At 36.0% G+C, this 24464-nt stretch overlaps 1 protein-coding gene across 4 annotated transcripts in view; it reads right to left on the bottom strand.

Moving 5' to 3' along the window:
* Positions 1-24464, bottom strand: part of LOC126922423 (uncharacterized) — a 242478-nt gene that overhangs the window by 73557 nt on the left and 144457 nt on the right. The gene's annotated exons all lie outside the window — the stretch shown is intronic.

Raw genomic sequence — 24464 nt, 5'->3', positions numbered from 1 at the left:
CAACTAATCTAATCTGAGAAAGGAAAAGTCCGAAGCTCTATCGGCCTGATAACCCCTAAGATCATACATGCAATCTAAGCCTTTCCGAGGAAACGGACGTTTCACGATTTAGGGTTTCTACAAGACGAAAAAAAAAAAAAAAATACATGAAGATGGTTCGTGAAATATTATCATAGTTTTGTAACCCTGGAGCTAATTGATCGTTTGTAATTTCGAAGCAAAAAAGGAAGAGAAAACAAGTCGATGACAAATGTTGGATTTTGCGATAATAATTTTGACGATATAAGAAAATGAGGATGAAAATACATCGTAAAACGATCACTGTTGCATTATTACGTTCACCGTTTGTTTCTACGCATTTTTCTAGTAAGCAAGTTGGTGTTAAAGAAACATTTGCAGTGCATTTAAGGTGATTGCCTAATGGACTTCAGTTTTGCAATTAGCTGATGCGATAGCCGAAGAACTTACAAGAGAAACTTAGTATAAATATATTTGTAAATTAAGAAACTGCTCTGCTCGCTTTAATAATTTAATTATTTTTATGCTTCCAACGAAGATCAAGATATAGAGATACTAAAGTATCAGTGAAAATAATTACGAAGAATTACAACCTTTTACAAATTTCCTTAATTTCTTTTACTCCAAATCACTTCTGACAAGCATAGATGTTAAAATATCAATGAGGACAATCGTCACTATAGTGAGAAGAATTACAACTTCCCATTCTAAATAACAAGTTTATAGAAAAGAAAAGAAAAGAAAATCGAATTCTAGTACCTCATAATCGATCTAGCTCCCATTAAATTTGATCAAAAATCTGTGGTCACTCTAATTAATCACCAAATATCTAGAAATTAGTAGTACAGTAAAATAAAAATCCCATTTCTCTAAATTGTACTCATCGTAACAAAATCTAAGTCCGATTAAATAACTTTCTATGGACTGAATCTACCTACATGTACTTGAATTTATATTGCATAGTGGAATGGAGTTCTACTCTACAAGAACACGGAATACGAGAAGCAAATGCCTCAAGATTCTTATTCACTGTCCAATCATACGTCTGAAAGCGATAACACAGGCTACGGCAATCAGTCTTCGCGATTGAACTGGCGAAAAGCAAGACGACCTCGAGTCCACGAAGCTTTTATTGACGACAAGCGGCCGATTGGCGCATTAAGTCGGTCTATCGCGCGGCGGTGATAACGATAGCAGCCTCGTGCGCCTCTACACGCAGCCTGAAACCCGTAGAAAGTTATCGTAGCCCCACACGAAGCCGACGTTCGCGATTTATCTTTCGGCGACACATAAACACTTATTAACGGCGTATACTCATTAACCAGCGACTCGTGTCTGAGCCGCATGCAAAGGTTATCGCGCGATTCTACAGACAAAAGAGCCGCATTTGCGCGCGAAACCGGCTGCAATTCGCTTCCACAGACACTTTCGATCGAATTATTTTCGATGGTCTTAAAAGCTTGTCTTGGTCTAAGACAAGAGATATCTTAAATTTAAAAACTTCGCGATAAATAGGTGACATGGTGTCCATAAGTATTTAGCAAGCTTGGATAATATCCAAATAATATGTGTATTTGAATAATACGGGGTGTTTCAAAAATAGATGGTCATGTCGTATTCTACTGTAAAGATGAAGAAAGAATCATATAAACATAGGTCGGAAAACTCTTCACTTAAAAAAAATATCTTTATAAATATTTTTTTTAAAACTTAAAATTTAAGCTTAAAACTTACTATAAAAAGTTGTTGAAAATGAATTGCTCGCAATAATACATGCATTGCATCGACGTTTCAGAGACTATCGAAGACGTTCAAAAATTCCAAGTATATTTGCAACAATAATCCGGTTGTTTTTAGTGTTATTACACTCTCCATCAGTAATATTATTAAACTAATGTTTTCAAACGTCTCTACAAATAAAAATATGGAAGAAGTCAAATCAGGAGAACGTGCAGAATGCCAGTGGTGATTGGTATAATTGTTATAAAAATATCGAAGCAAACAAAATGATTCAACTCGCTTAAATAAAAAGCTATTTGGTTGATTTGATCAATTTATTCGAATTTCACACAAGATAGTTATTTTTTCTATTTTATGGATACATTGTTAATATTAATGTTGCTGTTAAGGCTCTGTTACTCAAACTACGATCGGACGTAATTTCAATTATACAGGTATGAAGTACGAACACGTATGGATATATTAATATGTGTGATAATCTGTTTCTATTTAAACAGCTTGTACGTGTCAAAGAAAGGATAATTAAAGTTGTAACTAATGGACTTAAATGAAGAATTGGGAGGATAGCGAACCTCTATTATCAGAACTACCATGTCTCCCAATTTGTTCCGATAAACGAGATTCTACCGTACATCTGATAAACCAAAGAAGTTATTAAAATCTCCCCATACTACCATCCGACTAAAACATCAATTCTCCAGTGCATCATTCAGGATGAATAATATTCCTACAAAATCCTCCATCATCGAACAATTATACCAGCACCGGGCAATTAAACGTTGATTTATTAACGAGGTGTCGAAACATGCTTGTCAAGCAACGAACGCTAATTTCTTCCAGTCGGTTGTTCACTGTACCGATCTTTCGCAATCGGCCAAACAAACACGAACAAACACGCGCATCCACTTATTCGTATAAATCATAATTAAATCGGGATGACGGACAATCATTTGTATCGGTTTTTGTCCCCGGAGCTAACAGAACGACGGCGGCAGCTGCATTATCGTGCATTCCCGATGCACTTTCGATCGCGATGAACCACCGCGCCGGTTAAACCAGTTTTCACGTTCTCCATGACGATTACGCTCGTTCACGATCCAAAACGATTCACGCGAGAACGATCGTACCTACCTCTCGGATTCTTACATAATTTATCTTAATCTTTCCGCGACGATCGATTTGCACGATTCATTATGTCATTTGTCACCGGTCGAAAACCATTCGATCGCCACGATCTTTCTTCGGTTCGATCGATTTGTTTCCTCGTGTCTCTTTCGTTATTTCTTTCCTTTTTTTCATCAGTCGATCGTCGCAGATGCAGCTGCCAGCAATACTCGTAACGCACGAGTTATCCTTGACATTATACGTGCGTTACCAGAACGAACGAGAGTCCTCTGTTGCGAAATCACGACGCGTGCACTGGCTTTTTATGATTTCAATACGCCTCGCGGCGTAGATGAACAAGAAGAAAGAGAAGGAGAGATGAGATGGACGTAGACCTCGCTTGATATGTTCGTTCTCCGATCCGTTATTACGTTTGCGTAATCCCTCTCGGGGCCTTTTTCCAGTAGTCGTTCATTAACGAAACCTGTTGCTCGAGAGAAACGAAATCGGTGAACGTATGTACGATCTCGAGATTTAATTCGTGGCAGATGCAGCTGTGCGTAATAGCAGGACCTGTTTCCTGCCCGCGGAAGTGTGGCGAGTATTTCTGTAACAGGAAGGGATGAACGCGACGAAAGTTCGTTTCTTTTGCATATGCTTCCCTCCATCTTTTTTCTTTCTCTTGGATTTACATCTTGTCGACGGTGAAACGTGCACCAACGGAATCTTTTGTTCGGCCGATGCATATTGCACGTTTGCAGTCGTACTCGCCGAAACTGTGTCACTAGAGTCGTTTGAAATTTCCAAACGTAGGTGTACTGTAAGTTAATAAACGTAATATAAGTTCGAGAAAAATACATAATCCGGTTGTGTTCCGTGTTTGAAATTGTTTTCTATCCAAGTGACTACCATTTTATAAAAATTTATGATGCTAAATGAAACAATATACCGTAGTAAATTTTTACCGAATAATAGTAATGGTGGTTCGAATTAGTAGTTTATAACTTTTTCTATAATATACTTTTAATTAATTTTTTTTATTTGATTTTTGAAATAAGAAGAAACGAGTATCATATAACGTACAATGTATGTATTGAATTGAGTAATAAGTTCGTCCGTCTTTCACTAATTAACATATTTCGAAGAATCTTATAAAAATTGTTTAGAGAATGCGATATTAATAGTAATATTTAAATTTTTTAATATTTGGTCTTTTAAAAAGATGCATTTATAGAAAATCGAATTGTCATCGCTAAATGGAATTGTTTCTTGCATTTAGAAGCATAGTACTACATTATACTATACTATGCTATGTTATATTACAGAAGTATACATGATAAGTCCTTGGAAAATTGTTAGTTCATGATCTTTTATGATCCTTTTGAATTCTTCTAAATTAATTTTTCCTTAAGTCTTGCTGCATATTTTTCTGACTTTTTTGATCCAATGGTATTGTTAAAAATTAAAAATATTTTATACTTGAACACGAAAAAACACGACAAAATCGTTATTGGCATAACTTCTCAAATTTACATTATACAGATTTTTAAAACATTACCAAATCTTTTTTGTTGCCAAATCGAGGGTAAAATTAAAGTGTCAAAATTCAAGAAGGGTTAAAAAATCGTTGACCATCACCGTAAGATGATTCCTGTAACGACGAAACGGTTAACGCTTCCACGCGCATAATGAATCAGATTGAACCCTTTCTTGGATTAAATTAGCAGGCGGCAGATGCACCTGTACGAACAGCGCAACCTGACACGGAAGCACAGCAAGCATTCCGTAACAGGAAGGGATGCTCCCGTGCCTTAACCCCTAAAACTCATCGGGCCGAGGTTTCCTGTCGCAGGAAACGTTCCAAGTTTAAAGGGGGCAGCTTGGTCGAAGCGTGACTATCATTTCGACAGGCTACACACAGTTACGAAGTTAAGTTGTTAGTTTTACCGACGTTCCAACATTTTCGATGGTTTCGCCTAACTAAATTGCTCCAAGCTTTTTGTACCTCACGCTTCATTTCGTTTGATATTTCCTCCTAAGCCCTCGAATTGCCAATGGTGAATGGTTTGGCAAAAATTATCCGAGAATAGTAAAAATCGTTTGAAAAACATTTACAATTCATTTACATTTACATTTACTCGTGTTTTCAAACAAGTTTCCAAGTATTGCCTTATGATTGGCATATAATTTGTCAGATCTTTAGTATTTTATACTTGTCCTTTATTTCGAGAATCCTAGGATGGATTTATGGTGAGTCACAAAATCTATAGTCTACATACACCTATCGAATTTTATGTATCTGATTTTCCAAACAAATTAAAAATGTATTTTGTCAAAACATTTACGCTTACATATCGATATAGAAAGTATGTATTTCTAACAATGAAATATTTAATTTATGAGAACCTTGAGATAAAATTACGTTAAAAGTTACAACACCTTAAATTTTGTCAACGCCAAGGAAATAGCAGGACATTATTGATACTTACAATAGAGGACCTACAAGTCGGTTTAATATTAAGCTTACTATTTTTATGATTTCATGTAAATGTAACAGCTGTATGTAATTTTTGTATGTTATGAAATTGAATGAATTGTGTTATATTTTAACAATTTAAGGAACGTATATGGTCTTCAGGGACAAACTGTAGTAGATTCTTTGTAGTAGATGAATAATTTTCTAACTATTCAAGAAGGGCTGTATGGCGTAGATACAGACGAGAACCTACGAAAATTTTATCCTTGTCTTTAGAATTAAGCATATAGAGATTTTTAAAAATCGAAAGATTTCGATAAAATATATGATTCATGATTCATCATAAGATATATGATTTACCATATTGAATGTATTAAGTAATTCGCTCTCACTTCTCTGTAATTAGCGTGTACCAAACTCGAGAGATTTCAAGATTATATATATTTAAACGAACGTTACCGTTATTCCAGACGATTGGCAGTAGTCAAGAGTCGGCAGCTTTTCGTTTCTCTCGGTATTCCCATGCCGGTAGCCGCACGAGACATCTCATAATTTGTAAGACACGTATGTAGCTAATAAAGTATTTATTATGTATTATAATCCAACTCTACGGTTTTCCTAGTTGGAAGTGCATTGGCAAATGAAAAAGAACATAACACATACATATGTATTTAAAAACCCTTCGACAGTTTATTCCATGCAAGACGCGGGTACCGATACACGTCCAAACTATTCCATGGTTTACCATGGAAATCTAAATTTCTCACTGCATATACATATGATTATCTTGGCCACTTTTTCTGTCTCTGTCCTACATTCAATAGTGTATGGCCACCGATTGGGACCGGGCTTAGTATTTATGTAAATAAATACTTCTTATATATCCGGAAAGGTATATTTCCCAGAATTATCTGACTCCTGCCGTGCGTACATCAAGGGTAAGAGCGAGAAGTAGGCAATGCGAATGAGACAGAATAAATAGAGTATAATACATACGATACCGTAGAGTCAAGTCGTTTCTCCGATACCAGTCCAGATTATATCAATGCGAATCATAGATAACTTATCATGGTCATATATTCGGACAATATTGAATTCCAATATCTGAAGAAAAAAATGCGTCTTGGTTTTGAAATCGGCTCGCAAACTACTTTCCCTCTTTTCTTCTTCTATCAGCGACATCGATATGTTCGCAATTATAATCGCTGCGTTGTATATATTCGCAATCGTACGAGATAGGTAGAGATTGACCGTAGTGAGGACATCAGTAGAGCAATAATTAGTGGCGAGGAAGAAATTGCCCAGACATACGTCGATATTCAAACTTCAATCCGATGACACTAGCCTCGATATCAATGTTTACTTGCCATCAGTTCAATTTCGAAGTCATATTCTACTCGTTGTCACAGTGTTATTTTTATTATTCAATATGAATACATAGATGAATCGATTAGTAGGTTTATTTACCTCGCGCCATCATACATGATAATATATATATATGTCGGAGATGTAGGGACATCGGGCCTTTCTTTTGGAAGATTTCCCAATACTTGGGCTTGGGGTGACATAACTGGTCGCCGAACGTAGCCACGGTCACGGGATGAACGAAATGTTTTACAGAGGAGGTATCAGTGTTAAGGGATACGCTATATAAACAATCAAGTCTTGATCAGGAGCAATACTGGTTTATGTGGAACTGCCTAGTTACGGCGCTTGGGAATTTGTTGATATTCCCGATCGATATGTATTTGATATATGTAACTGTATCTGTCTTATCTACAAAATGTATTCCATTGTACAAAGAGTTTACCCGTTGACCGTGGATTCGTTATTGTGCCCAGGAACATTGTCAATAGCTTTTGTTATACTTATTAATTATTTCACGCCCAAAATTTCTAACGAAATCCGACATATATATATATATATATATATATATATATATATATATGTCGGAGATGAGGGGACATCGGGGCCTTTCTTTTGGAATTTTGGGAAGATCCCCAATACTTTAGTCTAGACTATTTATTGTAGCTGTACTTGAACGGTGAGACTTGGAAATAGTTGTTATGATTCAATCCTATTATGTTTTTCCGAGATTTGTGACGGTGGGCTTGGGCTCGAGGTGACACAATTGGTCGCCGAACGTAGCCACGATCACGTTGAGGATGAACGTTTTTACCTAACATAGAAGTGCCAGTATTGTGGGACACACGTTGTATTAACACTCAAATCCCGGGCAGGGGCAATGTCAGCTCTACGCGGGTCTGCCTAGCAACGGCGGTTGGAATTTTGTTGATATCTCCGGACAATATGCAATGAACAAACGCGATCGTAAGGAGAGGAAAATTCCCATCAGTCTTTTATTCTTGCGATCACTTTGGAGAGTTTGCACATCGTTTTTACGTGCATTATTATACCGAGCGTCACAGTAAACGTTACTTTGTGCTTCAAAATATATTCTACGTTTAACAAAGAGTCACCCCGTTGACCGTGGATTCGTTATTGAACCTAAGAGCATTATCACTAACATCTCGAGTGTTTAATCATCACGGTTATTTGTCAAACTTTGTAAAAATCAATATTTATACCAATAAATATAATCTCTATTGTACAACAACGATGACTAGCCCGAATGAAGATTCGTTACATGCTCATGAACCTAACGCAAACCCGACATATATATCACACACGATGCAATTATCAAATACCTACCTTATAAAATATGCTTTCTCACATTTCTTATTGTAAACGCAATTATTTTAGAACAGATACATTAAAAAATATATATGCGTATATTTTTCCGATCGATACTTGGAATTTCATTAAACCATGAAAAGGTTAATCCTTTGAGCACTATGAACGCATATATGCGTTCTCACATAACTATTCAATTTAGGATAAAAGTGGCGTTAAAGTGGCGTTATAAAAAAGACGTATGGATGTTATCCACCTCACATTCTGATGATTTCGTTGAAATAAAAAAAATTAATTATCAAACTGGTAAACTAAAGCGAAAACCAAAGTGCGTAGCAGACTACAATGCTTTGACGGACGCAGTTGATAAAATCGGTATGATTTTGAGTTCACAATTCGGAAAAGCACAAAATGGTATAAAAATATTTTTTCTACCTCTTAGACCTCGCTATATATAATGCATATATTCTTTACAAAAGTGCTAATAATAAAACTGGAATATTTGAAAATTTGTATCTGCTTCTCATAAAAGATATTTTGCAAAAATACCCACCACGCAGAGTAGAGGCTAAAGAAGAAAGAGTTTATTCGGACAACCTTCCATTTTGGTTAACAGAGAGGCATTTCCCTACATTCTGCATAACTAAAGAAAATAATAAACATTTTTCACGACGAAGATGCGCTGTTTACACTAAACATCATAATCGTAGTACTGACTAGCGTTACGAATACAAAAAATGTAACATCGGCTTATGTATTGAACCCTGAATTGAGATTTACCGTACAATACAAAATTATTAAATTTTCAATTTAAAAGATATAATTTAAAACTTTTATATTGCTCATGTTATTATTGCTTAATGAAATAAATGGTTATTAAAGCTTTTGAGGTCATTACATAATTTATTTTAGTTACAATCAATATATTTTGCAATGAAAATTCAGTCTGCTGAACTTGCGCTCTTTCGTAAAAAATACGCAGTCCACGGTGTGCAACATGAATCCTGTTATATTTTATGTGCAAGAGTGGACAGTCCACGGCGCACGCTTAACGTCGGACAACGCAGCGCTCAAAGGGTTAAAGAAATGGTTGTTGGGGAACGAAGTATAGAACCATGGACAATGTTTTCACAAAGCACGTTTAGCGCTGAAACGTTCTATCCATCCGTTACAAAATGGAAAATGTGGTTACGACGGTTCGAGAGTACAATGACAATTTTTCACGTACGACAAGACAAGAAGGTGGCTTACTTATTACATTACATAGGAGCTGGAGCTTTCAATATGATTTCCAGCAAATTATGGCCAATCGACCCATATAAGCAAAAGTATACAGATCTAGCGGCCAAATTGGAAGATTATAATGCATAGGCGGTACTAGAGATTGCAAAAATTTATCGTTTTCAACAGTGGAAGGAAACGAAACGCGAATCTATACAATAACTCGTCGAAGCATTATATACGCTGAGTTTCAGAGATTACAATTTCAAAGATTATTTAGGAACAGCTTTGAGCAACCAATTCATCTTTTTTGCTGGCAAACTAATGGACAGAAGCGTATTTGTTAGAAATAAAGGATTTAGATTTTGATAAGGCAGTACAGATTGCTACTTCGATGAAACTGTCCGAGAAAAACAGCGAGCGATTATAATCAGTGATTAGAGCAAATCTCACTAACACGGTTCAAACAAAGAGAGCAGCAAAGAACAAAGATATAACGCGACGTCAGCAAAACCGTGGCTGATCACGATACGCGTCTGATAGATATTGTGTAAGTGGAGATGAAGATTTCACAGTAAGCGAAGATAGCAGCACGGATTCCACCAATACCAATACACGGACAGCGATTAATCGGAAGGCCTGTTTCACATGTCGGCGATACGCGTATCGCGATGTGCGTGTGATAGATGCTGAAGATATAATAGATTAAAATACGAAGCTGAGAATTTGGAGTGTTACGAGGGGTAAGAGCAAACTCAGTTCGCTCCGTTTAATACATGTATAATGTATACCAAGGCTTCCCTTTCTTGTCTTGTATAATTCTCAACATATCTTCTAAGAAGAATATACTATATATGTATATATATACTTGTTATTTTCTTTTCTTTTTTCTTTTTTTATTTTTCCACAATATTGATTTTGAAATCTATAACACCTACAAATTGTCTTCCTTTTCCCTACGTCTTCCACCAATTCTATCCAATCACTAATTGCCAGCTTGTATCCGCTTATTTGTTTGCTTATTAAATCAATGTTCCCCTTTTCACTTTTATTTTTCGTGTTAGCTCTTTTATATAACATCCAAATAGATAAAACTTCAAAATTCATCCATTTCTCAAAGAATGAGCCTTTGTCCAAGACGTGTACTTAGACGAGAAACTACTCTCAACTAGAATAATGAAAACAAATGATCGACATAAGAAGAAATGAGATCATATTTCATTCGCAGAAATGTATCATCTTATATGCGCATCGCGGTGTTTTTTCACACAATTCCGGTACACGTATCGGGGTTCGCGATACGCGCATGAGATACAGATGCATATATGTATCGCCGCGTGAAAGTGGCCTTATTTTTATTCGATTTTTCTACATTTCCGACATTTCCATGTCTGTAGCTGCTCGAGATACATCGTAGTATGTCAGACATACAGTTAACAAAATGTTGTGTATAACTCAACTCTACAATTTTCTTATCTACGTAATAATATATTTTACAAAACATTATTAAAAATCTCAGAAATGCGCCGCCATACAATGGCTACATAAAATATTGGCATGCATACTTATTTTTCAACGAACAGCTATTTCACAAGATCCTACATTTCATTTTAATGATATAAAATTTTTGTACTACTAAATGACACGAAATTTAATATACTTCGATCTACGATAATTAGTATGTAAATATTACAATAAATACAGTGTTATGCCAATACCTTTTGTAATCACTGTACAAATCTATGAACTATTCATAAGAAATTACCAATTGGTAGTCTTCATCATTCTGATAGCTTCAGTGTTAACAACGTTTAACTATGAAGAATTACGTTCCCTTGGTGGGTTAATTATCAAGTTTCCGGTTGTTTCGTGACAGCACGCATCGAATGCAAATCTGAGGGGAAAGTAAACAGCGGAAATAGCCGGTGTCCGAGCGGGAAGCTTCTACGGCCACCTGTCCTCCGATACAGAAATCAAAAGCGGAAGTCTGCCACGATACAGGAAGCATCGAACCGTGTCACTAGCTTCTCGTCAGCCACGTTGCTTCCTTCTTCGTGGAATCAGCTTCACGATACAGGAAACGACGGCGAACTTTGGAAAGCGGAAACTGCGAATGTGTCGAACAAGTCGCGGATATCAACGCTTGTGGTGTCCACGGAACTGTCCCGTATCAAGTAAATGCCATGTCCATGGAATCGAATTAATCTCCGTCTGATTTAAGTTAAAGTTAACGAAGTTGCTTGTCCGCAACTATCTCGGCTTGTAATGGATAATGAAATTCTCTTTCTCTTACGATCAATTCGACTTGTCAGCTTGTAACGAAGGTTACTTGAGAGGAAGTTTGAAAATACGTTTGAAAGTAAAATGGAGGGGAGAAATATTAATAAATCGTAAAATAATTGATCGTGTTATTCTACGCTTAGTTTTTAGAAAATTGTGAAATGAGATTTTGAAACATCAACAAAGAGGTGAAATACAAAAACATACCAAGATCGATATGGAGATACTAAAAAATTCATTCCCTTTGTTATAATAAGAATTGTTCATATCTATGCTAAAAACCAAACTCTATATTATCCGTTCATCGATAATTACATGTGCTGTAGGTTGTAAAACATACATTTTTCGTTTCGACATATTTCAAGTTTTGCATTTGACGCATAAACGAACCCAATTTTGACTACTTTACAAAAATTGTTTCACATTATTGTAATACAAATAGATGCAATACAAGATAAATGAGAAATTCACTTTTTTTATATATATATATTTTACTTACAGTTGTACCACTTTCATAAGCACCGGCACATATAGAAAAGTATATTCTCGAAAGTGTATAAATTAATATATAGTGTATAACTAGATAAACAAGACTCGCCGCACAAATAACTTACCCCTTTTGAACCAATTAAAACAACATTACTTAACCAGCGAAATTAGCGCTGACTTCTCCAAAGTATTAGGTCATCCCATAAGTTCGTGCCGACTTTTGTGTATACATTTCATGTGTCGATTTATAAACATACGGCGATAAGGGAACAATGCACTTGAAAAATGGGAAGAAGTTGTACAACGAGAGGGGGATTACATTTCTTCATGAAACTGAAAGGTATGTAAACTATCTTAACATATATAACCGCTCGAAAAACGGAACGAACTTATGGGATGACCTAATAAAATCGAAATCACTGTACTTTCAACAAAAATCAGTGATGCCAAACTTTTAATTATCGTAATTAATCTTCTTCGCATTAAAGCTTCGTATCAAAATACCAAAAGACCCGATTAAAATCTTGGTGCGATCGCGAGGATTGATCAACGTGATTGCGATCCAGGCCACTCGTGCTTTCGTTAAGAGAAATTTCGTTTAAATGGCCGTCGGCGTATTGCCCCGGGAGAAATATTAATAAGTTCATCGATGGAGACTAATTGTCGGTCGTATGTATCGGTAATATGTAAATTAAAAGTCGGCGTAGAGAGAGATATCTGCGGCTCGGTGATTTTTCGAGGACGATCGCCGATCGTACGAGCTAACGGCCTCCTTGCCCCGACCTCTCTCTCTTTCTCTTTCGTGGGATTGAGCAATCAGGTAACCGATTATTTTCCTCGCACCGCGAATAATTACCGCACTTTAATCTGATCCACTGTAAGTCATCGATAACTCGCCCCGCACACCGCCTAATAAACCTAATGACCGATACAAAATTATCGTCGGGTCTTGTGAACGTATGAACGCGACCATCGCTGCTGATTAACGATAATAATAATAATTCCAGGGATTAACGCGATTCCAGCAAGAGTTAACAAGCACGAGCAACCAGTCTTTGACGTGACCCTGTTTGTCTCGTTTAATAGAACAATCCGCTTTTCGATGAAAATTCTTCTCGGATCATCCGGATAAATTAGAACGAGGCAGAGGATTGCTTTGGGAGAAAGTTAGGAATCTTGTTGATGGCTTTTAGACCGTACTCTTTATGGAATTTTTTGAGATTTAGTTTTTAACCATGCTAGGCCCCCGTCAGAATTTCTAGGTCTAAACTGCGACCTTTTATGTATTTGTGGGACATCTGGAGACACTAAAATGCATAGAATGCGTGTAATATGTGAAGGTATTTACATCTTTAAGTCTATTCGTCAATAATACTACCCCAAAATTTTTTAAATACGACAAAAGCTCCGACAGATTAATTTATCGTCACGATAACAAACGCTCTTTCTTTCCACGCGCCTCCCTATACCAAATCACCGCCATCGAAAAAAATCCACTTGCTCCAAGGTGCAGCCACCCTCTTCGTCGTTCCTCTCCATTAAAAAGAACCATGAAATTGCGTCGTCTCCAATGGAGCGAAGAAAAATTCGCGGCGGGAGCTAGACGCTCGAAACCACCCCAGGAAGGTGCATCTGTCGATCTAAGCCGTGATTCATGGTGATCGCTTGGACTGTGTAGAAAGAACGAGAACGAAGCGGAAAAATGAGAAAAAAGGATAGTCTCGACTACCACGCGACCGCCCAAACCAGCCTCTGCCTCCATGGGCTCCCATGTAAAATATCCCCTCTAACATTCCTTCGAGCGGACAAACCTCTGCAGATACCCCACAGCTAGGCCAGGGATTTTAATTACCTCGAGGCGGTTATCAGGCTAAATCATACTTTCCGTTTTATTTATGAACGCCCTAAACGACACGGTCGCGTCCAACAATTTATACGCGTCTAGGTGGTTAATTAATATTTGTCGCCATTCACACATCACCATGGTCTTATACTGGATGATTGCCTATTTTTCTTTTTCTTTTTCTCTCTTTTTTTTTTTTTTTTAAGAGAGAAAAAGGGAATACGGATGTTTTAGTCGAGCTTTAATTCGACGCGACACTTTTGCGGCCATACTTACGAGGCTAATAATTAAGTCGTTAAAAGCATTGTTGGATGCTTGGGATCATACTCGTTGGTTGCGTGCAACTTTCGATTGTGACGTATAAAGACGATGGATTTAGAGTTTAGAGTGTTCGTCATATTTGTGTTTTAATGTCAGAGTAGGTGGATTGTTGATTGCTAGACTCGCCTTTTGTCATTTTGGATTGGAGCAGAAATTAAAATACTTTCAAATAAAATTCAACGTATTTTGTCGATTTTTAATTGGGTTTGTATTTAAAAAATGTAACTGTCTGAAATTCATATTAATGCCTTATAATATACATATCTACTATAAAATTACCTTATATTTTATATTATTTGCTACAGAATAGTAACTTTTACAAAATAAAGTAATTTAACGGCAAACACTTTAAGTACAAAAAGTTACAGATCATTCGTCACTAGCCTGTGAATTTTTATGTAAATTTATACTTTTACAAAATCTTTTTATTACATAAAACATTTGCAAATTTTATCAACATTGTAACAAGATAAGGCCGTCATGATTATAATAGCAAAATTTAAAGCCAACCTAAAAATGTACACCTATATATGGAGATTACAAGATATTTATTGCCAACAAACATATAATTAGTTAAAAATTTAGGATACAAGCATGACTAGCCATTTTCAGCTTATTACTTAGCTTATAATAAGTTAGTTAAATAAAATCTCATTTACTACCGAGAGTACTATAGAATATCGAGATTTGTTAATATAATACAATTGATAACCGACCGTTTAAATACTTTTGTGACTTGTGCGAAGTACATACTTCTATTAGATAGCTTCTAATTTCTATGTACATTTTCATGTTTTTTCAAACTTTACCAATCTAGTCATGATAGTCGAGTCTCGTAACGTAAGTTAATGAAACTTCAAAATATTTCGTATAACACAGATAATAAAATATATCCGTTAAAAGTATCTACAAACGTCCCACCTACTGTGGACAATTTGTGTATGTTTGTATTTTCAAATTTCATACAAATGCATAAAAATCTCTAATCTACTCGCCACTAAATTTTATCAAGAAACATGCAATTCGATCTCTTACCATATTTAACTTATACCTATACATCGATTGAAATTTCTGACAAGTCTTTAAATCTGCCAGTATAAAAAAAAACTGAACTTTTAACGAGCCGGAACCACGTTCAAGTCGTCGTAGATTTTCCACAATGATTTTCCTCAGGACGAAAGTCATCGCAGGCGCCTCGCCACTATACCGCGCGACTCTATGAAATGACGTCCTGAACATTAAGAAAGGAATTCACATTCGAAATACTGTAAATACGGCGCGTAGATATAAGCATCTTTTACGTCGGAGGCAAAGAGGCGGAAAAATTCGTATACTCGTATTTACATACATAATGTAGGGTCTAATGCGGCCGGTTGCCGCTACCGCCTAGATATTCATGTTTCAACGTTGGATACGCGTGGGCTTTGACCAACTGTTCTTGCTGCGTTAACTTCCAATTTTATGCACAGCCATTGCAATTTATTAGAAAGATTTCATTTCAGCTTCGTTTCATGGTGTATACGCACATTCTCCACTCTTATTACGCTAAAAACTCATTTACTTCTGTGTTTCGTTAACCGAGAAACGAGTTGACTCATCATTTGGATCGCCAATATTTAATCTTTTTTCAGTCATTTTCGACGCAATTATATTTTTTTAACGTTAAAAGATATTTTCAGTTTGGACAAAATATAAAAAATACGAGGAAGGTCTTATCGATATGCAGAATTTCTCATTTCGATGTTATGTCAAACATCTTCTTAAAATGTTAAAAACTGTTTTTGTTTGCTAAAATAAAGGAATTAAATTCAACCTTTCTTTTTATTTAGTTTTTAATGTTCCGTTACATTCACTTTAAAAGTACATTATCATATTAAAATTTGCAAAGGCCGCGGTAATGCTTCGATCTTTGAATTTCTGCAATCTTGTTCTCATTTTAGCAAACGAAAAGGATTTGTAATAATTTAAGGAGATGTTTCATGTAATATTTAAGCGAGAAATCGCATACCAATAAGAACTTTTCATACTTTGTTCAAATTGGAGATATTTTCTAACATTAGACAAATATAATTGGATGAAAAATAGCTGAAACAACACTGAATTAATACGACTTCGATTATTATCTCTATAATTATTCCGAAGGAAGTTTATTATATGTTTACACATTCTTAAATCAAATAATGAAATCCTTTAAATAATTAATATTAAAATGGTATCCTAGTAATTTTTTACTAAAATATTCGTTATTACTTTTTTGCCTATATCCACATTTTCCACATTCTATTCCAACAATAAAAGAAACAAGAACAAGCACATCGTCTCCATTAAATTAATTATTGCCTGATAACACCGTTATCCTACATTTGTCTCCATCTTCCAATAAACTTTCAATGCACCTGCAAAATAAATCACAAACCTGCAAAAATAATGAAAAATAATCAATCGAATTCCTTTCCCTCTTCTCGTTCGCAACCATACGGATTCGATAAATACCAGCACCCCGACTACATCTAAAATCCTTCGATCGATTATTCCAAAATCGTCGTCTCTATTACACTACACAATCCAGTAATTTAGCTGCCCGCAAAAAGGAAGAACCCTCGTGTGAAACAGAAAAAAATGAGGTCGAAGATCCAGAGAGAAGAAGGATTATCGCGCGACGTACGAAAATGATTAATTACATGGCGCGGCGCGGCGCGGCGAGGAACGAGAGATACGACGTCCTTGGTCGGCTTGACGTGACAGCAGCACGCGGCAGCGTGATACTTATCGGCGTGATTTACATCGCAGTTAAAACCGTTGACACGCCGCGACTTTCCCGACTGTGCCACGCCGAGTTACCGTGCTTATCCGTGCAATTAGACACTTGGTTCCGAGATCATCGCGGCTCAATTCGACGACTCGTTGGGATTAATGTCTTCTCAGAGTTGATGAATAACGATTGCAAAAGGAAAACAGCGAAGAGGGTTCAGTCCCACGCGAGTCGCAATGAACCGAGTTGTCGAGTCGACGTGATTTGAACGTCGACAGACAAGATTTTTGAGACCGACTGTGTTTGCCAGACAAGGATTCTAGGAACGCTCGTGGATGTTTGTGAGGCTGGCACAAGTGGTCTCTGAGAGTGTGTTCGTAACGCGTTTGCGCGTTGAGTTCGTGTGCAATAGGTATTTTCAAGAGTAAAGGGTAGAGAGAGGGTTTAGATACGAACCATTTACAGATCACAGTGTGTGAACTCTGCTTTTTTTAAATTTCTGAAATCGTATTGTCAATTTTTTGTTCTTCCTGCTCATATTTGTCTGTATTAGATTCAAAATGTTTGGATTAACCCTGCTACGATCCTCGAATTTTTATATCTTAATCTTGCGCTCATTGCAGCAAACAAACCGAATTAGTATCTAACGTCATCAGAAGAAGTTTTGTATAAGATTGAAACAAGAAATGAAGCATAGCAATAAGACTTCTTTCATATTTTGTCCAAATTGCGAAGGTATCTGTTAACGCTGGAAGGATATAATTAGATAAAAAATGACCGGAACAAGGTAGCAGAGTTAATTAACATTGGAACTACTAGAGTGGACGAAATTTGTAATTGCGACTGATTCGTAATTTTTCATGGAAATTTTGTGAATTAGATAAGTATTAGATAAGTAAATAGTAATGAAAGCCACTTATACCTAAATAATACTTCAAAAATACACAGTAGCTACAGAAAGTACAATATATGCACATCATTGCATTTGTATACAATTTATATATACGAATTAATCAGATCTAAATATGTTATGTTTCATTTATGACATACGTTACATGTCATTTGGAAGTACTGTTACATAAATACAAAAATTCTAGATAACAGTAATTATAAAACGTTTTTAGCTGTCTAAATAGTTAACACTGACGCTATATTGTAGACCAGATTATGTTGGTTACAGTGTTAGCTGGTTACGAGGATATTTTATACGTTCGACTTTTTATTTATAATTGCACGTAATTATACTATAAATCTTTAACAATGATTACGTGGAATATTTTTCTTTTAGAATAGACGTCACATACTTACGTGATTAACATCGTTATTAATCTCTTACTTATTCGTCATTCTAATAATAGAAAAGAGGAGAAACATTGGAAAATCGCTAGTTACCAAATGTGATGTACGTAGACATTTGACTGTCGTTCTAACTTTAAAGAAAACATTTTTCCTTCTCGTAATTGATATTAGAAATATCTAAGCATATACAAATTTTGGGCGTTTGAAGTCCAAAATTTCCCCAAATTAGCTAATTGTAATCGAAGTGTCCATATACAAATTCGAAGCGATTCAAAATGTTGCATATCCCGTTACTATGTAGAAGCCAGGAGGAGTAGATACGAATTTCGTTCATCGTCATGCTCGATCTCGGATCGAAATTAACGCACGACCGAGAACCGTATCCCCGGAGCCATCCTTGATGGAGCCACGATCCGAAAGTCGTTAACATTTTCTTTGACCTAACCCTACTAATTGCATGGCGGCAAAGAGACGCGATGCCTCGAGATGGTCTCACGAAATTGTTGCTAACACTGTAAGAGATCCTGGCCGGAGGGTGCAGCCGACGCCTCAGGGCGGGCAATTAAACGTGATTATCCTTCATTAAGGACGAATTCGAAGGACGGAGCACAGGGAACCTGGTTGCGTAATTGTGGGAATGATTCGTCGCTGCCTTCTCCTTCTCTTCTTTCGTGTCTCCCTTTTCTTTCAGTTCTCTTCTCGTGATGGTAGTTCACGATTCACGATCCTCGCGTGCACCCACGCTGAAAATCGGCTTGGATAACCTCCGAGCATTCGTGAATACAGGGGAGATGATTGCTCGCAGTTAGTGGAAAAAAGCGTGATCCGGAAGGAGCGTTCCTTCCTTCGAATTCGACGAAATTCGCTCAAAATTGAAAGCGTAGAAGCTTCGAAGGCTTCGTAGCAAGTTTGCCTATTATTCAAACAATATATTTGCAAAATGTTTATCCGAATAATATATTATCTTGTTTGGCTATACGTTATTGTGAAATAATTATGCGCTAGTTTATTTGAACAAAAAATGATTTTTCTCTTGATCGTTTCACTATTTGACTATAAAATAAAATAGCATTTTATTTTATTCTGTATTTTGCATTCGAATAAATTTGTCTTTAAACGATTTCTCAAATGCTTTGTTATCCTTTTAAATCAACATTTTGAACTGCGCCAGGAATACAGATTTCCTTAAAGCGTTCCGCATACACAAATACATATTATCCGATATTTAAACAATTTTCGGAGAGAAATAAGAATGTAAAACTAGTGTATACATAATATAAGTTAAAACTAGTACTAACTGTAAAGAGTATTCGAGTGTAAAGAGAGTCTTTGTTAAATGCAACGTTATACCATCGCCATTTGCTCCTGTGGAGAAATTGTTCTCATTTGCTAATTAATTAGTTGAACTAATTTGTTATTTCAAAAATTGTTATTTTTTATTTCGTTCCAAATAAAATATGGCCGTAATTTATTCGTGATTAGTGGCCATCGGTAGTCAAAGTTTTGGTCGAATGAAAATCAAAATGTTGGAATTTCTGTGACTGGCATTTCGATGTGGCTGGATTTTTGTACTTGTCGCAAAATTATAATCGGGTGACGTTACGAAAAGAAACTTCATTGGAACGTTAATGGCTTCGAGTGTTTAGCTTAGAAAGCATTATTGAAATACTGCATTCTTTAGCAATTATTCGTCAGGAAAAATTTTCGACCAATATTTGATCAAAATCTACTTTAACGTAGATATAATTAATGAAAGAATTTTTAACCTGAACTCCATTACGAAATTTTCGCTCTATCCAGCGCTATCACTTGATATTTCAAATTGCGATATCGCGAGTCTCCAAAGAAATCTGATTTTAAATCCACCAGAATTTAATAAAGAGAATTTAATCAAATTAATTAGGAAATCGTACTTTAACGTTCGTTACGAAAATTTCCCACTCTTCAACGATATCATTTGATATTTCGGATATCGGTATCAAAATCCTCCAAAGAAATGTTCTAAAACCCATCAAAATCTAGTTTAACCTTTACAATTAATCAACGAATCGGACTTTAACTTCCGATTCTGAATATAGCTCGCAATAAAACAACCTAAAATTCTGATGAAGCGACTTTTATCTTTCATCCAAACCTGTCCAAGACATCGAGACCTCGAATAACACTTGGTCTAATTTTTCAAAGACCCTTCTTCTTGTTCGCCGGCGAATAAACGCTACCAATATTCGTCTGATTCCTGGCGGGCAGCGCCTTGCACTTTTATCTGCCGTTATCCGGTGTATCATTATCACGACAGGTTGTTTGTCTTGCGAGGCGAAGGGGAAGTGTTCCTACCAAATGTATGCCGCGAGTCAACACTTGGTGCGCGTGGTTGTTTGACTGTTTGACTTTCCCAGAGCAGAGAGGAGCGGTTCTGAACCGTATATATCTACCTGCGAGGCTCAGGTTCTAAGTTTCCTCAAATGTTGTCTCAGCCGGGTTAGATACCACACGTCGTGCAGTTTCAACCCTAGATAACAGCGTTCTTCTTCGAGATTAAATTTCTTGTCCATCAACCAGCACCGCTGATGGAGCCATTTAAAAAATTCCTTTCGCGTTTCGACGACCCATCATCAAATGACTATCTTCTTTCCTTACTATTTTGCTTTTCTTTTCTCTTATCTGTATAAATATGAAGAAACGTATACGCTGAAGATAGATTTTAATTTGCTCTAACGATGGCTAGTTAAACTATGGATTGCTTTGGAATTCGTAATATCAATGAAGAATTGAATTATGAATATTTTTCTGGAGATCGAAGGTTGGTAAATACAGGTGGAATTTGGAGAATTTTGAATTCTTTTTGTATCAACAGACTCCAATTTTTTACATTTATCTATTATTTATAAATGTAAAATACATTTTACAGTTATGCCAATGTCTAACACCTTTTTACAAAAATTTGTATGGTAAGAAGACACTTGTACTAACAAGAAAGTGTCGAACTGTATTCACAAGTATCTCATTACCATTTTTTTGATAGTTTCAACATTTGTATTCATTAATTCCTTCGAGTCACATTTTTCTTCTACCGATAAATGCGAAACCTCAAACTTTTATCGCCTTTTAACTTTCTACGATATCGAAACTCTTTTTAAAAATTGTTTAATATCAAGAACGCATTGAGAAAAAAAATAAAAGAATGTAGAAATGTATACAAACTACAAATTTGAAGAAAAACTCATGAGAATTTCCCAGAATGAACAAGAAAATTTTACACAAAAAAATGCCTACCAATAACGAAACGACATAGTCTAAAAATGCACCGCCGTAATGCTAAAATCCAAAAGAACTAGAATTTGAAAACTCAACCGTACTTTACCTTTGTTACAATTACATATAATTACATAATTTATATTTACAGCGTAAAAGCATTCGGAGAATTCTGCGCGTGATTACCCCGTGTCCATTTCCATCCTTCGGTGTCTGTGTCGTATCACGAATGTCGTCAAATTCCAGCGAAAAAGAAATCGATTATGGCGATTTCGACGCGTCGAGGGACACGCGAATTTCATCGCGCGGATGTCGTGACAAACATAAGTACGTGTTCTGGCACACGTATTGCGACGCAGCGTGGCATCGTGATGTATTCGACGATGACGTTTTCGTCGCCTCACCTTCGGCCTAATCGCGTGATGGTGCACGACAGGCACGTTTCTGCGTTTATCGGCGGCAACGCGGCAATATGCCTCATAAAAATTCGCATAACGTTAACGACCGCCTACGTCTATCGGGCACGTGTTGGAAAAATGGGACGCGAACTCAGTGAAAAATATTTCATTTTCAAATAAGAGCGGTCCCTTTTGCTCGCTGTTAAAAGCCAGATGATGAAGTGGTGGCAACTTTTTTGTATTCCTGGAATAAGTGGACCAATCGCCTTTATAAATGTAAATTGCAAAGTAGACAAAAATGATGTTAGATATACTATTTTCTAATTACTATAGAATTTATAACAATTTTTTAGCCTTATATGACTTTACAGCCATAAATCTGCTCTGAAGTGTAAATTTATATAATTAGATTGTATAAAATTTTTCAATTAGATATCATAACAATCTTCATTGCTTTCTAAATTAAAACAAAATTCTTCGATCAAGAATTTTATCGGATTTATTCCACTTATCTCAAACTTTGTGACCCTTTAATTGATGTGGAATCATACCAGTTAAAAATTTCTACAATATTCCTCAAATTCCACTAACCTCGGCACAAAAATCAAAATTTCTGCATAATGTTACCGAGGCAAACAAAAAGTGATTGTAAATAAAACAATACTAGCAATTTTGCTGATTTAGCCAAATACTAAATCTCCTTATTTAATAATTTCTTTGCAAAACTCTAAAATTCAAAAAGCTTCTACTGTCCAACTAACAAAGAATTAACGCAAATAAAAAATTTTCTCGATTCGACAGTGTCTCTACAAAAATTCAAGAATAAGGAAAAAAGTGACACTATAACGAACGAAAAATCTAAGCAGAGTATTTATAGATATATTGCATTCCACGAATACAATATATGAAATTATTAATAATCGGAGATGATTCTGGTTAGATTATACGGTTAGATTATACGGATGATGATACGGTTAGATTAATAATTCCAAATGAACGCGGGCGGCTATTTATATAAATTTTTGTACGAATATAATTTTGAAAAATGAAACCTAGGCAGAAATTTGTTTTAACTACGAAATATCATAAGAAATACTACGCTTTGTGAAATACTACAAGTATATCTAAATATATACAGATGTATGAAATATCCAAAGTATATATATATAATATAAGAACGAAATATAAAGACGAATCGTAAAAATTCGAGGTTGATGGAAGAAGCATGAAACGAAACAGGCTTTCATAACGAAGGAAACACACAGACCGGCTGGTCTCCAGGTTTCCGCAGTGGTCTCGGAATATAACCGGGGAAACAAGGTTGCATTTAATAAGGTGCAGCCGTCTGACCTTATTTTAACAGATACGCCGCTATTTGATCAGGTCCACCGCGTTGGCACTCGGCGTATATTTGTTTTACGTGCCGTTCGTGTGCCTGTCGCGAGACGACTTAACGAATCGTGGAAAGAGCTGACGCCGCCGCGTGTGCACTTAAACACGTTTTCCAGCGGAGGCACTTCGTGCGACCGGGGACACGTTCCTCCGTTTTTTCTCTTTCCTTTTCTTCCTCATAGTCATCTTTTTTCCTCCTTTGCCTCACATTTACTCAGAAGCAGATGCATTAGAAAACTCGTGTGACGAGCCTTGACGCGCAGCGCCACGATCAGAGAGGGCAGTCAACGCTGTCGAGTCGTCTGTTTTACCGGGAAGCGGAAAAAATTCTTAGAACGCGAGGATACTTGCAGTTTAATTGGCCTCCACGTGGAAGAGGAGTGAAACATATTTGTTTTTTATGCGCTTCAACAGATTTCGAATTCTTTAATGTCATTTTTTTCTAGGCTTCCTCGAGTTCTTGAGTTCTTGGGAAATGAGAAGACGGAGATGACAGACTGGAGATAAAAATGTGAAAGCTAGAAAAAGGGTACATCCAACTCTGTATATTTTTCAAGTCTTCTTTTAGTGTCAAATTTCTTCAAAAGCTGAAGCTTTTAACGACATAGTAAAGTAATAAAAAATTCAAAGGAACACTCTGAAAAAATAATTATTCAAACATAAACATATGTACTTTTAATTTTCTATAGCCAGTAAAATTGAATAATTACGTTACGTTCAAGTTATGAAATCGATTATATCATATTGGACCATATTTTGAGTCTTCATTGTGTTAGATTTGTAATAAAGAATAATTGATGATTAAGACATTGATCGCTTTCGTACATCAAGTGGTTATTATTCTTAACGAATCAATTTTATTAAAATTGCAGAATAAGATGTCTGATCTTCATATCTGTGATTCTATAAAAGACAACCTGCTTTCTCGTTAAGAATTTTACAAGAAATTATTCATCTTATATACCACAAATAAGACATCTATATACGTGTGTCGTAAAAAAGAAAATTGCAGCACTGAAAAAACGTGTATCTAACCTCCTTCTATGCATATAGGTGCCTACAATTTCCATATACTTTCTCCAGGCCTTAAACGCATTCCGAACCACCATCGAACATCGTTCACAAAATTATTTCTAGTAATCTAAACCAGCATAAGCCTATGTATAATTTTATTATTTCAATATC

Source organism: Bombus affinis, chromosome 12 (genome assembly GCF_024516045.1).
Source record: "Bombus affinis isolate iyBomAffi1 chromosome 12, iyBomAffi1.2, whole genome shotgun sequence".
Taxonomy (NCBI): domain Eukaryota; kingdom Metazoa; phylum Arthropoda; class Insecta; order Hymenoptera; family Apidae; genus Bombus; species Bombus affinis.
Note: the sequence above shows the minus strand (reverse complement) of the source record. Positions and strands in the feature narration are given on the sequence as shown.